At 36.5% G+C, this 18,061-nt stretch overlaps 1 protein-coding gene across 8 annotated transcripts in view; it reads right to left on the bottom strand.

The window, feature by feature from the left end:
* The window catches only part of LOC144967696 (uncharacterized), a 69,892-nt gene that overhangs the window by 39,302 nt on the left and 12,529 nt on the right, over positions 1–18,061 (bottom strand). For 6 of the 8 annotated variants that reach the window (XR_013644447.1, XR_013644449.1, XR_013644448.1 and 3 more), the window contains exon 2: positions 15,861–16,102. The exons of 1 other annotated variant lie outside the window; for it this stretch is intronic. The gene's annotated coding sequence lies outside the window, so the exon portion shown is untranslated. Of the gene's footprint in view, positions 1–15,860; positions 16,103–17,269; positions 17,437–18,061 lie in introns of those variants that run through there. One more of the 8 variants, XR_013644445.1, reaches the window with a different exon arrangement.

Genomic DNA, 18,061 nt, shown 5'->3' on the forward strand with positions numbered 1-18,061 from the left:
GGTTGTGGTGGTTGTAGTAGTAGTGGTAGTGATGATGATGTGCTGGTGGTGGTGTAGTAGTAGTGGTGGTGATAATGATGTGGTGCTGGTGGTTGTGGTAGTAGTGGTAGTGATGCTATTGTGGTGGTGGTTGTAGTAGTAGTAGAGGTAGTGATGATGATGTGGTGGTGGTTGTAGTTGTAGTAGTAGTGATAGTGATGATGATGTGGTGGTGGTTGTAGTAGTAGTGGTGGTGGTGATTGTAGTAGTAGTGGTAATGATGATGATATGGTGGTGGTGGTTGCAGTAGTAGTGGTAGTGATGACAATGTGGTTGTGGTGGTTGTAGTAGTAGTGGTAATGATAATGATATGGTGGTGGTGGTGGTGGTTGCAGTAGTAGTGATAGTGATGACGATGTGGTTGTGGTGGTTGTAGTAGTAGTGGTAGTGATGATGATGTGCTGGTGGTGGTATAGTTGTAGTGGTAGTGATAATGATTTGGTGCTGGTGGTTGTAGTAGTAGTGGTAGTGATGATATTGTGGTGGTGGTTGTAGTAGTAGAGGTAGTGATGATGATGTGGTGGTGGTTGTTGCAGTTGTAGTGGTCGTGATGATGATGTGGTGGTGGTGGTTGTAATAATGGTGGTCGTGATGGTGTAGTAGTAGTGGTAGTGATGATGCTGGAAGGGTGGTGGTTGTTGTGGTGATGATGATGTGGTGGTGGTGTAGTGGTAGTGATAATGATGTAGTGGTGGTGGTTGTAGTAGTTGTGATAGTGATGAAGTGGTAATGCTGGTTGTAGTAGTAGTGACAGTGATGATGTGGTGGTTAGAAAACACATTATAGGTTATTATAATACATGATTACACACATTCTCTAACTTCATTTTTTGACAGCTTTATTGAAGCATAAATATAGGCAACGGTTCTGAACCATTTTATCGTGGATTTTGATATTGTTTGTTGTTTTTCTTGTGTCGTTATTATGACATAGAGAACGAATGAATGGTAATGCTTACATTCCCAGCCCAAAATATAATGGCGCTGAATGCTTTCCTGGTGGACACGTTTTAGGCTCCGAACGCATTCTCATTCGTTTAATTCTATGAGTTTACCATAACTTAAAACTTGTACCCTGATCTAGCAAAGGACTACACCAAGGGGGCTGAAAATGTACATCAATATCAATTTAATAGATAAACACTCAAAAAACAGATAAATGATTTGATGCCCTTACACACAGAGATTAACCCATCTGACTGTCGCCCTAGTTTTAAAACAGCTGACCTAGACAGCCAATGCTCCCTCACCCTTAAATTCATTTAATGATAAATTGTGAGAACATATTTATTTTCTAAAACCTTGTTTAGAGGAAATTCTAATTTACTTTTCTCATTCAATAATCAAAAAATATTTTATTGTGACAGTGCCAGTATGCAAATAGACTTAATTTCAAAGGTCAATTTTCAAAATTTAGTCTTTTAGGCGATTTGTTTAATCTAGTGCGTTGGGATATTACAGATTTTTTATTAATGGCGCGTGTTTTCTGGTTTTTCTCAGCTGTCCCTCTATCAAAAGTTGTAAAAATTTGTGTCAACCTCTGAATCAATTTGTCTTGACTGAATCTAGATTTTGGACCGTATTGATGCCAAATTAAAAGTTTTCTTCTTTAAGACCTATAAAACACTACTTTAAAACAGCTGACATAAAATTAGAGATTTTACACTGTAAAAAACGAAAACAAGTTACGCACCACAAAGTATGAATGAATTCATCTCTATATCCAAAAAAATTTGTGCTGACGTAATGATTTTGAGGTCACGTCATATTTCTTTCCAAATAATGATAATTCGCTTTAAGTGTTACAAACATACCACTTTATGTAGTTTGTATTCAATTTTGAAATTTATTATTTATGGCATATTAATTACATCATGTCGCAATTATCAAAGACTGATATGAAATCTCTCGCTTTAAATAATTTGAAATAGTGATTGTATACTCAATACTGCCAAATTAACAAAAACTTTATATAACTTTGACAAATTTTTGTCTATGCATGAACGTTTCACAGGACCTTTAAAGGTTTTAAAAACATATTAGGCTCTTAAACAACACAATACGGTACGGAATCTATCAGTTCCACTCTCGTAAAGCTGCGAAAAGAAGTCTTCTTGTATTTATCGATAAGTCATTAAAGAGGACGGCAATGGTTTTGGAATTTCACAATCAACTATGAGAAGATCGTTATCGAAATACGACAGAGAGATCACCAGTGTAGAACGACGTTGCAGGAAAAGGATCATAGATAACTTTGATATGGATATCATCCAAAGATGTATTGGTGAGAGTAAATATACATCCGAAAAAAATATTGGTCGTCTGATTATTGAAGCAGAAAAAGGCCCATGGGTTCTGGACAGAGAATCATTATTCTTGCAGGTGGTGATGACACTGGATATTTAAAAGGATGCCATGCCATTTTTTCTTCTCTGCATCATCTGGAATATTATTCTGGGGTCAATGCAAAGGTGTTTTAAGACTGACTAAATATCGTTTGCTGCCCTCCATTGAAGCAGCCAGCTGTATTATTGTATTGGACAACGCGACCATTCGTTGGCTCATAGTCACTTTAAGGCTCCAACTTTGGCAATTATAAAAGCTGACACGATTTCATGGTTTCAATCAGATTCTGACCATTTATCAAAATGCTAACTATACTCCTTAGTTTTAAAAAATGAAATGAACCAGAAACACCTTTCAAAGCAGACTGTCTAATCAGGGAGTTTTGACACGAGGTTGCGACTTCCCCCATATCACTGTGAGGGCAAGCAATCGAGGTCATTGGGCCTAAGTAGAGAGGAAGATTGAGAAGAGAAACACCAAATTTACTCTCACCGACGAGGCAATAAATGATAAAGAGTAGACTGAGAAAAGGTATTCTTCAACCTTCGCAAACTAGAGGAAAATTGCATTTCATTGGATAGAGTGATGCTCGGAATCTTTCTGTAGTCGTTTCATTTCTCCTTTTCATCATCCTCGTCATCAGACTGCTGATTGATGTGTCCAGTATTTCTTGGTTGTTGTAGTAGTCGTTGTTGTTATTGTTGAACACATATTTGTGGAGACAATGTCTCATAGTTGATGAATTTTTAATTTTGACCACTCTATATAAATTTATGTAATCCTCTTTGGCATAAACAAAGCTATTTCGCAAACTTTTGCAATCACAATTATATTGGAAGCGTGTTGTCTTCACTTTCGTTTGTATTCACCAGTAATGTTTATTGATAGTTATAAAATGTAGATGTCTGATAGTTGAAAATTGCCATTCATTGCTACATATTCAAATACTGCACGTATATCGTTTAAGCTTCAATTAACCGAACACTCCAGTTTAACGAATTCCTTAAAAATGGATATGCGAAAAATTCATAATTTTGATAATGTGAATCTTCTATGAATTCCGATCCTCACCTGTTATCGATTTTAATATAGCTGTAATAAACAAAATCCTTTACTATTGTTTTAAAATTCATGAAAAACTTCTTTTATTAAGACAAATTGATTCAGCGGTTCGTACACATTTTTGCAGCTATGCATTGGGGGGCAGCTGAGAAAAAGAAGACAAAAAACGCGCCACTTATTAAAAATCTGACTACAGTTCAGAGACACTCAATACTCTTCAACAGTCGTAACGTCACTTCCTTCCTAATGACGCATGGTAACCTAGTAACACTGGCTCTAAACTATCGGAACAATGGCGGACGCCCGTATGAAATATTTCCCAGGCGAGCATAAAAGCGTATTCAGAGGAGAAAAAAAAATTGATCACTTTTTGACTTTTACACATTCTGATCACAAGGCATATGAAAAGTTCTAGCTAGCATGAAGAATAAAAAGTAATTATTTTCTTTGTTTAGAACCAAGATGGCCGCCTTTGCCGGGCGGCGTAACATCAGACTACTGAATCCAATTGAAATGTTATGGTACAAGATAGTCCGTTCAAAGTACCGTACGCACGGAATATCGCAAATTCCTCCAAAATTACGGAATGTGATGCCGTGATTTAATGCATGCAGACTTAGTTTTAAGTGACATTACGAATTTTGAATACCGATAGTGATAGACCAAACCGTTTTCTCACAATGCCGAATTCCTTTGATCTTTTCATCGTTTGCAATAAAATATGACTCAAACTTTAAAATGTTTACAGTAATGGTGTGTTGATTCTCTTTCCCGTGGGGAAAATATTCACAACACAGTTGCATTCAGTGGCGTGGCATAGAAAATCATTTTGGGTTGTTTGAAATAGTGTTACAATAGATATTTAATAGTACTTAACAATGTTAAATTAATGCTCATAGCGTTTATAATTTGTCTCTTCCCTGATGGACAACGGACATGCAATATGTTGGAGGACACAAGCAGCCCGTGAGGTGCTTATACAGTTTTAGACAACGACATTGATGCCTTTCAAAAAGATTAATTCTCTGTTGAGCAAGACAAATCATAAAGGTCGCACAAAACCCAAAGGTCACCTATCGAACAGGGTACATGTTTGCCATTATGTTCACATGGTGCCGGGGGGGGGGGGGGGGCTTTGAATGTGATAATGTGAAATATCACTTCTTTAACACCAGATTCCATGTAGTATTTGTGCAGTATAACCTTTCAATGGAACCGCAGTTTTCAAGGGGTGCATAATTAATATGACATAGTTATTAATTTGTCTTCACCACTCTCAGTTCCTGGTTGTGGGCAATGTATTGCTATTCGCCCCTTGCCATAAAAAAGAATTCCGCGCTTCGCCTCACTGGAGAAGTATTTGAAAAATTTATTTCCTAAATGTGACAAATTTACGTGTTTAATCCAAATTAATATCAGTTTTTATGAATGTAGACATCTTAACAGGCAGCTACGCCTCTGGCTTTCAACTATTAATATGTAACAATTGTTTATGTCAAGTATGTACAAAGTGTACACGTTGCTGTGCCATTTTGAACCCAGGGGGGGGGGGGGAGTTCAGTGATCGTAATCACAACCTAATTCACTGTGTAATACTATTATTATAAACCATCCATTTGTTCACTCATCCCATACCCTTCGTTTTTTATATACCGTATGATACTGTAACCAATGAAAAAAAATCAGCTTAATGTCACTACCAATTCTAGTGTTCGAGCCAATTTTCAATCAAATCTATCTGATGAGGTTGTGAAGATATCAACGTCAACGCGGGCGCACGGGTTGTGGAACGAACTATAGATGTATAAATACTGATTTATTTTGTTGCTGAATACTCTAAAAGTATTTTAGAAACATAAAATTACTCACTTTGTATTTTTCCATTTAGAATGAAATTAAATTATTTAAAAATCAAAACGCAACGAATACGGGCAAATATGCTATTTTATATTTTTCTTGGACAATGCCTTGAAATTGGCATATTTTAAAATGGTTTTATTTGTTTTTAAAGAAAAAAAAGAAAGGGCAAGAGGACTCATTCAGGTTTGACAAACTCGTTTTAACATAAAATGCTAATCACTCTGCGAAACCGTTTTGTAATACTGAAGCGGATATGTAACATTTTTTAGTCATATCGTGCACTTCCGGATAGAAGCATGAAAATTTGCACCTAGGGGTTTTTGAGAATGCTGAATTCAAAAATCGCGGGAACCAACTTGTATCTCCGGTATTTCCGCCAAAAATTACATATTCAAAATGGCCGCCATCAAACTCGGATTTGCCTGTATTTTAATTATAAATGCACCGATTTTAGAGATTTTGGTGTCTATATATATGTTTATAAGGGCGGGGAATACGATAAAACACATTTTAATTCCATTATATTAATAGTTTCCTCCCAAAATGAAAAACAACATATTATAATGTTTAAAAATCCAAATTACGAATTGTGCCATCATAGTAATCGTTCTCAGCTAATAACTGACAATAACTTTAGTTTTGTTCATGTGAAAATCACACATTTTTATCAGGAAGAGAGCGCTACAACTATTGTCTTTTCTTCTTTTCCACCAGAAACTACGGACCTAAGCAGTAAACATCATATATAGCTAATTATGTCTTGCAAGAAACTTCGATTGGCTACTCACCCATGTGCGGCATCAGTACAGCCAATTAACTGGAGCATTAGTATTCTGTGCCAAAAACATGGTGGAACACTTATATGTCCAACGGGAGTAGGATACACATCACTTGCCAACAGTCTATCTGCTCTTCTTGAACTTAACAGTTTGCCACTAAATATTAACATATCCAGACTCAATGGTGGTAATGATTTGGCGGAAGCTCTTACTTCACATTCTGCTAAATGGCATAAAGCGTGCTACGTTCTATGTAAGGGAGCGTTCACATATTACGTCATCAGCTAGGGGGGGGGGGAGGGGGGGTCTACCAAATGTTGACATGTGTTGACATGGGGGAGGGGGGGGGGGGTCAGTCCCAAGATGATGTCATCAAAACATAGGCAAATTAGGCCTATTTTATTAAATGCAACAGCTTCAAAAATGGCATTCCACATAAATTAGCAAAAAGGTGAAAAATTATGTTGATCTGGAAAAAAGGAACTTTGAAGCTGCTGGAAAAATATTAGCCAATATTTGGTCCGAGTCGATAATAGATGGATACCCAGTAGTTGGAAAATTCATCCCTCCACCTGAAAATCCAAGACCCAAACTTCAATTTCAAGAAACAGATGATTGGAAGATAAAACACATTCGTCAATCCCAATATCTGCTGCAAATAGTGAAATGCAGTGACAACTCATGCTGTAAACCTTGGCGTACTAACTGTTCATCTTTTTTTTCCAGAGCGTTTTCTGCCACCACCTGTACCACTTGCTTTATGTGATGATGGTTTGGAGATAGGCAATAATGGAAGATTTGGAAGCCTATTTCAAAGTTTGTTCCTTTCAAAACAGCTAAAGATAAATTGCTATGATGAGTATTGCCCATCTCTCAAGAAACAAGATGGGAAAGGGGTATCACTTCTCAAAAGGCGAACTTGCCCTAAATGTTCATTGTATCACTCCTCGATCACAGCAATGAAAGACCATTCACCAAAATGCGGCATACCAGAAGAACAGCAAATGGGAGAAAGTGATGACGATGAAGATGAAATTGATGATACTATTTATAGTACATTGCCAGAGGTCCAAGGCAGAAACATTTTTGAATCAATTAATTTCATGTTTGGAAATTGAAACAGAAATTCATTCCACTAAAAGACTAATATGCTATAAAATAATTTGCCTCCTATACTATTTTAAATAACACTTTCTGAATTTTTTTTAATAGCACCTGCACCATGTAGCCTAATTTAAATAATGTTTGTTAGATTTTATCTTTGCAAATTTAAATTTTATGTCCCCATTGTATCGTAAAATATAATTTATCAACAGTTTCTGAAATTAATAAAATGTCTGAATGTGTTTTATCAAACGTTGATAATCAATGTTTATGGTTTGAAAAATGAATAATAAATATAGTGAAATTAAAGGTATCTTTTAGTTTTTATTAAATTAGATGACGTCATCATCTGTTGGGGGAGGGGGGGGGGGGTCAGGTCAATGATGACAAGTGATGACTTGGGGGAGGGGGGGGGTCTAAAAAGGGCAAATTTTTGATGACGTAATATGTGAACGCTCCCTAATGCTGGAAAAGTAGAACGAGCCAGGAAGCGAAAAGAAAAAGTTTCCCAAGAACTTCCTTCTTCACCAGTGAAACAGCATCTACGCAGTACAAGCACTCCCTCAAGTTCCACGACAACAGACTCTAGTGATGTGCCGACTTGTTTTTTCTGTGACAGCACCACCGGAAATCTTAACAAGGTTGAGACTATGTCCCTTGATAATCGTGTCAGACGGATTGCCACAGAATTCAGAGATACCAAACTACTGGCCAAGTTATCAGCTGGGGATATGGTCGCTATTGATGCCCAATATCATTTGAAGTGTTTGGCAGCATACTACAACAGATGTAGATCTCGGAAAAGACGCTCAATTGAAACACCTCATCACATAAACGCAAAGTCATTTGCATTTGCTGAGGTGGTGCCCTACATAGAAGAGTATGGCCAGCTAGGTGGAGACCTAAATCATGTTTTCAAACTCTCTGATATTAAGAAAGTGTATTGTGACTCCCTGCAAAAATTTGATGGAGACCCAACTGGCCATATTCATTCCACAAGACTTGTACAGAAACTCCAAGAACACATTCCAGCACTTGAATCTCATAACAGCAAATCTGGTACAAGAAAGATGTTGGTAATTTTGACTCTGACGACATGGCGATCATGTTAATGAGAGTAGCAAAATTAATCCGTAAAGAGATTTTTGAGACAAACTATCACTTCAATGGCTCTTTGTGTGATGAACAATATAACTGTCTACCATCATCTTTATCTGCATTAGTGAGCATGATTTTGAATGACTCAAACACAAAACAGAACATTCATGATAAAGAAATAAGCACAGCTGCCTCATCCATCACACAGCTGCTTGTCTTCAATGCTATCAAACGGGGTAGGGCAGATTCTGTAGCAGCAAGACACAATTTAGACCGTGAAACTGCTCTTCCATTGTATCTAGGCCTACTCATCCACAACAAAACACGCAAACGGGATCTCGTTGACAATTTATTTGATAAAGGCCTGTCGGTGTCATATGACAGAGTGTTGCAGCTCTCCACAGAAGAAGCCAATAGAGTAATTGACAGATATGAGAATGAAGGCTATGTCTGTCCATCAACCCTAAAAGACAAACTGTTCACCACCGGAAACCTTGACAATATAGATCACAATCCCTCATTAAATGGCAATTTGCGGCCGCAAATATCAGGGCGATCCGCAAATTTTGGCAAATTTCCCAAAATTGGCAAATCGTGGCAAATTTTGGGAAAATTGGCAAATCGCGTGGCAAATTTTGGGAAAAAAAAAGAAACGAAAACAAAATTACGAAAAAAAAGTGCGAAACTTGAGAAATGTTGCAGCTTTGCCTGGGCCCAAACCAAGGGAAGCTACTCTCTATGGATAATGATCCTTTAAAATCTTTGTAACAACGCTATTCACAGTCTTTCATTAAATTAATAAATGTAGCCTCCTTAAATGTAATAAATTGTCTTATATATATATATTTTTCTGTATCGCATGTTAATTTTTACTGAAACGCTTAGTTCTCCTCGGCAAATTTTTTGGCAAATTTTGGTCTTTTTGGCAAATTTCTTGGCAAATTTTGGGGTTTCTTTTTGCAAATTTTGGCAAATTTTAGGTCCCATTTTGGCAAAAAATGCAGATGACAGTCCCTCATCTACCTTGAGTCAAGATTCGTTCCATGGCACTGCAATATCCATCACACAACATGTCACAAATGATAATCCTGGTGTTGCTAGAGTTCTCCCAGAGATTAGAGGAGATAACAATGCAAATCAACCATTGAAATCAATCAGGCCATTACCAAAATCTTACACTGACGTGCCACCAGTGTCACTCTCAAATAACGTAGCTCCAACAATAGCTGATCACCAACTCCATGCACTTCCTACTAAGAAAAATGATGATCAAAGGCACAAGCTGTGGCTGGAACATGTCAGGACAGAACTGGCTAAAGATCAGACAGTGGATCAGATGAATATGGATATATCATGGTCTGCCTTTTTTGCTACATCCCAGTTATCTGCACCTAAACCACCTGCAATTATTTCTCTACTACCCTTGTTTCGGGATTCTGCACATACACCTGCCATGGTCAAGCATGGGATGAATGTCATCAAAGAAATAACTCACCATGTCAATCCAGGACAGATTCTAGTGCTCACTGTTGACCAACCACTGTATGCCATTGCTAAAAGGATTCAATGGAAATGGCCAGATGAGTATGGGGAGCGACAATATGTCATACTGATGGGTGGTCTCCATATAGAAATGGCTATGTTGAAAGCGATTGGTGACTGGCTGGATGGAAGCGGTTGGACACATGTGATGATTTCAGGCAATGTAACAACTGAGGGGCGTGCAGCTAGTGTACAAAAGGGATCACACATATCAAGAGGCAGTGGGCACATCAAGTAACAGCAGCAGTTTTGTACATTCTTCTCCACAGGGCATATGTTGAGTACCAAATCAACACATCAGAGAGTGAGCAGCTACACTTTGATGCCTGGTGTGAAAAGATGTGTTCTGACTATCCTCAGTTCTATTACTGGTACCAAGTTTGGCAACTGGAGCTCCTTTTGCTACAATTTCTAAGATCACAACGTGAACAGAATTATGATGCATATGTAGAGTCACTAAGAAAGATAATTTCATGGTTCTTTGCTCTTGACCATTACCACTATGCTCGCTGGATGACAGTTCATGTCAGTGATTTACTTGCCCTGCAGACGAAGTGCCGCACAATACATGCTGAATTCCTCCAAGGCAACTTTGTGACACAAAAATCCAAGCACAAATTTTCAGCATTAGCCCATGATCAAGTTCATGAACAACTAAATGCAATGGTGAAGGGAGATGGTGGTATAATAGGACTGTCATCTGCATTTTTTGCCAAATTGGGACCTAAAATTTGCCAAAATTTGCCCAAAAAAATCCCAAAATTTGCCAAGAAATTTGCCAAAAAGACCAAAATTTGCCGAGGAGAACTAAGCATTTCAGTAAAAATTAACACACGATAAAGAAAAAATAAATATAAAAGACAATGTATTACAGTTAAGGAGGCTACATTATGAATAGCGTTGTTACAAAGATTTTAAAGGATCATTATCCGTAGAAAGTAGCTTCCCTTGGTTTGGGCCCAGGCAAAGCTGCAACATTTCTCAAGTTTCGCACTTTTTTTTCGTTATTTTGTTTTCGCTTCTTTTTTTTTTCTCAAAATTTGTCACGCGATTGCCAATTTTCCCTAAATTTGCCACGATTTGCCAATTTTGGGAAATTTGCCAAAATTTGCGGATCGCCCTGATATTTGCGGCCGCAAATTGCCATTTGCGGCCGCAAAAAATGCAGATGACAGATAGGAATAACGGAAAGTGATACAGCCTTGAGAAGGTGGATGATAGCAGGACCAGAAATGGATAGACTATTAATGGAGTACAATGACAACCAGTCCAAAAAGCTAAATGACACTGAGCGCCACCATGAACAAATACCAAGTGTGCAAAAGACTTTCCTGTCTCATGTTAAGAATGTCACTGACGTAATGGAGGAACTTGGTAACCCATTTGCTGATACAAGTACAGATCTGTACTCACTTGAAACAAAACAAATAATGTCTGAAAGGGTAATAGAAGCTGTGAGGTGTGCAGAAGACATGGGGAAAATGCAGTATCAGCAATTTCTTGAGGACCGCATCAGTAGCAGTGCAACTGCTTTCAATGACACAATACATAAGACCAATCTTCCTCTTCTGAACTCTGTTGCTACAAAGAAATCAAATGCAACCTCTAAGATTTCCAATCTTCAGAATGATGTCCAGCTCTTCTCCCGTATGTATATATCATGCCAATCTCGGGACAGTGATATGGATGCCTTCTTTGCTCACGAAAATCATGCCTGGCCTCCATCATTGGCATCCAATGGCATAATGCACCATACAAGCAAATCAGATTTATTGGAATGTTTGGAGTCACTTGTTCCGCAACCAGAATCCATCCCAAAAGTTGATGTCAGAATAATTGACGGTGCTGCCCTTGTGCATATGCTTGATCCACATAGATCCAGTATTCCGATTAGGACATTCAGGGACTATTCACAGTTATTGTTTTTGCCCTATATAAAGCATTTACTGCAAGACGTGGTTCGCATTTATGTTGTTTGGGACGTTTACAAGGAGAATAGCTTGAAGACACAAGCACGACAGGACCGTGGCAGCGGTAATCATATCCGGGTTAATAACACCACTAAGATTCCTTCAAACTGGAAAAACTTTCTTCGCTGCGATGCAAACAAAGAAAACTTCTTCAAACTCTTAGCTAGTGCCTTACAAGAATTTGAAACTCCAGCACAGAAACAAGTGATCAGTACACATGGCCCGAATGCTGTATCATCTCCTATAGCTGATGTGTCAGGCTTGTTTTGCACACAAGAAGAAGCAGATACCAGACTCTTGTTCCATGCTTCTCATTCCTTCTGTCATGGTCTCAGCAAGGTGATGATACATGCAACAGATACTGATGTGGTGGTCATTGCAGTAGCAGTATCAAGTGTTTCCCATAACTGTGAAATTTGGATAGCATTCGGACATGGTAATAAACTACGTTACATCCCTTGCCATCTAATTGCAAGTGAACTAGGTAAAGATGCATCTTATGGACTTCTTTTTTTCCATGCTGTATCAGGCTGTGATACTGTTTCAGCATTTCGTGGAATTGGAAAGAAAACGGCTTGGGCTATTTGGCGCAGTATGCCTCACCTAGATCAGGTCTTTGCCCGCTTATCCCATGCTCCATACCAATTATTCCCAGAGGATTTACAGCAGATGGAAAGATTCGTTGTTCTCTTGTATCAGCGCACATCCCCCATCAGCAGGGTAAATGATGCCAGAAAGCAGATGTTTACTCAAAATAGGAGAATAGACAACATTCCACCAACATCCCATGCATCGGAACAGCATGTCAAAAGGGCTGTGTACCAAGCCGGGCACGTCTGGGGACAATCACTTGTAGGAAACCCTGAACTTCCATCACCACAAACGTGGGGCTGGCACAGAGAAGCAGATGATTCTACATGGACTCCGTACTGGACCACTCTTACAGAGGCAGCCAATGTATGTCAGGAACTACTTAAATGTGGATGCAAAAAGTCTTGTACTAAGAGATGCAAGTGTGTTAAAGCAAACCTCCAGTGCACATTGTTGTGCACATGTTCAGGACAGTGTAATAGACAAATTTGAACCCAGACGCAACATGTATTGTTTAATGCTCTTAGTTTTACAGCTATTCTTCCTGATAAAACTGCTTATTTTTACATGCACAGAATTGTTTTAACATTCTTTATGGAAGACTTAAAATATTTGTATGGTTGCTAAAGTCATAATCATGATAATCAGCTGTGAACGATACCTGTAAGACTCTGATAAATAATGGTCAGTTTAGATTTTTAAGCATGTTAATATATTGATTTTTTCATTTTCATTGTAAACTATTACTTTAATACATTTGAAATATATTTTATTGCATTCCCTGACCTCAAAAACATATGAATAGACACCAAAATCATTGAAATCATTTAATTATTAATTAAATTACAAATAAATCCAGTTTTTGAAAGCGGCCATTTTGAATTTAATTTTTGGCGGGAAAATTTTGAAAGCTATACATTTGAAATAGGTTTTATTGTATTCTCTGACCTCTTAAACATATGAAAAGACACCAAAATCATTGAAATTGGTGAATTATTAACTATTTACAGATACATCCAATTTTTAATGGCGGCCATTTTGAATATTTAATTTTTGGCGGGAAATTCCAGAGCTACAAGTTGGTTCCCGCCATTTTTGAATTCAGCATACTCAAAAACCCCTAGGTGCAAAGTTTCATGCTTCTATCCGGAAGTGCACGCCAAAATCACATATCTGCCCCAGTATAATCCGTCAAAAAGTTCAGACGCAATTGACATTGAAAGTCAAGTATTAATTCTCACATCGTGTAATTGGGAGTCAAGGATGATGAATAAAGACTCGCACTCTTCGGTGTTTCAAGTTTTTAGAGTTAACAGTTAACAGTTAAAAGAAATAATGTTCTCTTAAAAATTGATTAGTTTCATTAAAGTCATCGGGCCTTGGTGAATTATTGAGCGACGACAGGAAATATGTGGCAGTATTTCTTAAGTATTAAATCCGTTTCTTAATTGAAAATTTCTTAATAACCAAATCTTTAAATGACTTGGATTTAACTAAATAAAAAAAAATGGACTAGGAAATGCAAAAGCTTCTAAGTGTGACCTATAGCCTCAAAACGGGGTTTTGTCGTGATAAACCAGATGCCTACAAAAGATTTTAAAGTTTAAAAAACATAACATTTTAGTTTTTGTCAGATTAAAATATTAATGTATTCATTCCCCGCAATAAAACGGAATAAATAATTCACGCTCTTGACTTTAGATTAATTGCTTAGCAACTAAACTTCTCCGACATAATACCATTCATTATGTAAATAATTGCGTTCAACCATACTTACATTACCGATGTAAGCAATCAATGCTACCCATCCTTTGAGACTAGTTTTCACGAAATCATTATGTATGTAACAGATTAGCCCAAGACCAAACTCCTCATGTTAAAACATAATTAACAAAAATGAGTACAACAGCTCCAAAAAAGAACAAAATACCAAACACGGAACGTTTCGGATTCAAAACCCTTTATATATATATAAGATATATATACATACACACATACATAATAGATAAATAATTCGCTCCTAATTCGCTCGACAATTTCTAGGAGCGAATTATTTATCCATTATGTATGTATGTATGTATGTATGTATGTATGTATGTATGTATGTATGTATGTATGTATGTATGTATGTATGTATGTATGTATGTATGTATGTATGTATGTGTATGTATGTATGTATGTATGTATGTATGTATGTATGTATGTATGTATGTATGTATGTATGTATGTATGTATGTATGTATGTATGTATGTATGTATGTATGTATGTATGTATGTATGTATGTATGTATGTATGTATGTATGTATGTATGTATGTATGTATGTATGTATGTATGTATGTATGTATGTATGTATGTATGTATGTATGTATGTATGTATGTATGTATGTATGTATGTATGTATGTATGTATGTATGTATGTATGTATGTATGTATGTATGTATGTATGTATGTATGTATGTATGTATGTATGTATGTATGTATGTATGTATGTATGTATGTATGTATGTATGTATGTATGTATGTATGTATGTATGTATGTATGTATGTATGTATGTATGTATGTATGTATGTATGTTATGTATGTATGTATGTATGTATGTATGTATGTATGTATGTATGTATGTATGTATGTATGTATGTATGTATGTATGTATGTATGTATGTATGTATGTATGTATGTATGTATGTATGTATGTATGTTGTATGTATGTATGTATGTATGTATGTATGTATGTATGTATGTATGTATGTATGTATGTATGTATGTATGTATGTATGTATGTATGTATGTATGTATGTATGTATGTATGTATGTATGTATGTATGTATGTATGTATGTATGTATGTATGTATGTATGTATGTATGTATGTATGTATGTATGTATGTATGTATGTATGTATGTATGTATGTATGTATGTATGTATGTATGTATGTATGTATGTATGTATGTAGTTGTATGTATGTATGTATGTATGTATGTATGTATGTATGTATGTATGTATGTGTATGTATGTATGTATGTATGTATGTTATGTATTATGTATGTATGTATGTATGTATGTATGTATGTATGCATGTATGTATGTATGTATGTATGTATGTATGTATGTATGTATGTATGTATGTATGTATGTATGTCGGCATGCATGTACGATGGCATGTATGTATGTATGTGTGTATGTATGTACGCTCAATTCTTTTATATATATATGTGTAGAAACAATGTGCAAGCGTGTATGTTCGTGTATGGCTGTGTCTGTAATGTAAATGTGTTGATGTTCATACCATGAACCAAACTGAGCATTGTTTTCCTCACATGAATTGCCTTTAATTTGGACAATAAAAATTATTATTATTATTATTATTATTATTATTATTATTATTATTATTATTATTATTATTATTATTATTATTATTATTATTATTATTATTATTATTATTATTTCTATTATTATTATTATTCTCACCTCGTTTTTTTTACAAATTCTCCAACAACATTGTTTCATCCAAAATTCCTAGAATCATCAGGGAGGTCGCTTTGAGGTGTCTGGAAGGAATGTTGTTGTGTCCTGACAGTTTGCACCATTGTTGTTTCCCGATGGAGGTTGCGCATGTATGTGTGTATGTGTGGATTTTTTTTTTTTTTGGGATTAAGACAAATTGATTCAAAGGTTCATACAAACTTTTGTAGCTGTGCATTGAGGGACAGCTGGAAAGAGAAAAAGAAGAAAAACACGCGCCACTTATTAATAATATGACTATAGTTTTGTGGAATCACTGGTCGAAAAAAGAGGCGGGGTTTTGAATATCTTTCAATTAGTTCCGAAAGGTAGAAAGGGGTAGTACTTCCAAGACAACGATACACTAAAACAAAAGCTTTGAATTTAATCCTTTTCTCAACAGGCAGCCAGTGCAGGTCATGAAGCAGAGGTCTGGCAGAATCACACATACGCTTCATGAATACTAGTCTGGCAGCGCTGTTCTGGACAATCTGGAGACGTCTCAGATTATATTGTGAGACGCCAAACAACAGAGGATTACAATAATCCAAATTTTAAAAATGTTCATGTCTACATTCTTCATATTACGAGATGTTATAATCTTTTTTACTTCGTGCTTCATTGGAAATAAAACTCAAAACACAATTAAATGATGGACAGAGATTAATCTATTAATATTCTAGACAGTTGAACAATGTTGCTCATGCATGAATAGCTGATCTTTATTGTGTTTCTGTTGAGGATTTTATGTAGTTTGTGGTCGTGATGTAAGCAGGTGTATACTATTTGTCCTATGTTGGTTGCGACATTTTTGTCAAAAGGGGGATGGGGGGAGGGGGGGGGAGGTGAACCATGTGAGGTTGCGTGTTGGAGTTTTTGTAGTCTGTGGGTTTGTAGTCAAAGGGTTCTGTGTATAGATTGCTTTTTAGAGCGTTCATGTATGGGCCTGCTGCGTTGTAGAAAGTTTCTGATTTGATCCATTCTCTCATTTCTTTGTATGAAGTAATTTCGAGGGAGTCTATGACTTTCTTGTTGGCGTCAATTGTAATTCTTAGGTTATCATGTTTTAACATATTGGAGAGTTGTTTTCTTATTTCTTCTGTTTTTTTTCTTTTTGGTAGGAAGGGTGGGGGGGGGGGTATCTGCATAAGGCTAATCCATATTCTCTGTAGACGATGTGTGTTGATATGTGTGTTAGTTGTGTTGTTGAGGTGTGATAGCCGGTATAATCTGATCAACTCATATGTTTCGGCGCCGTCGAATGAGCCCAATAAATGAAACCTATGCCTAGAAGAGAAATATCATATAGTAAAATAAAAAAAAAATTAAAAAACCCACACCAAATAGAAAGAGAGAGATATTCAACACGTGCTTACTCAGAAAAAATGCTCGCTGTCCAGTACACATTACACAACCCAATGATATAACCAACCCCTCCTCCAACACTACACCACATCCAGTTTGCATACATATACACACATGCGCAACCTACATCAGGAAACAACATTGACGCCACCTGTCAGGACACTGCAACATTCCTTCCAGACACCTCTAAACGACCTCCCTGATAATTTCAGGAATTCTGGATGAAACAAAGTTGTTGGAGAATGTGTAAAAACGATATAAGAATATATATATACACACACACACACACACATATATATATATATATTATATATATATATATATATATATATATTATATTAATAGGTCAATAGAATAATGCAAACCGAAAGAGAATGTTGTGAAAGCAAGCATTAAAGTCTCAAGTCTCTTAGACCATGGTTAACCCCAGTTTATGGCTAGATAAACAGAAGATAGAACGTTGTCTACGGCTAAGGATTTTTTCCAGATCCAACAAAAGACATACTGATAATGGTCAGGGGTTCGGAAATAATATCAACTGCACCAAGGGTCGTAATCGGTCCCTTTGCTTAGACCTGCCTCTAATCATTTGCACATTGGTGTCGCTTCTACCAAGTGTAATCTTAAAGTACTTGGGTTTTGAATTTGGGTAAAGCAGTTCAGAGACATTATCTCATTTGATCCAGATGTAAATCTAAGAAAAAATATTATAATGGATAAGAAAGGTCCTGTATAAAGCTGGTTATAGTGTATAATTAAAAAGAGCTTTGGAATAGTTTAAAACAATGTAAACCATTTGGAAA

The sequence above is a fragment of the Berghia stephanieae genome, chromosome 3 (assembly GCF_034508935.2).
Source record: "Berghia stephanieae isolate SIO BIC M18660-M18661 chromosome 3, UCSD_Bste_1.3, whole genome shotgun sequence".
NCBI classification, from domain to species: domain Eukaryota; kingdom Metazoa; phylum Mollusca; class Gastropoda; order Nudibranchia; family Aeolidiidae; genus Berghia; species Berghia stephanieae.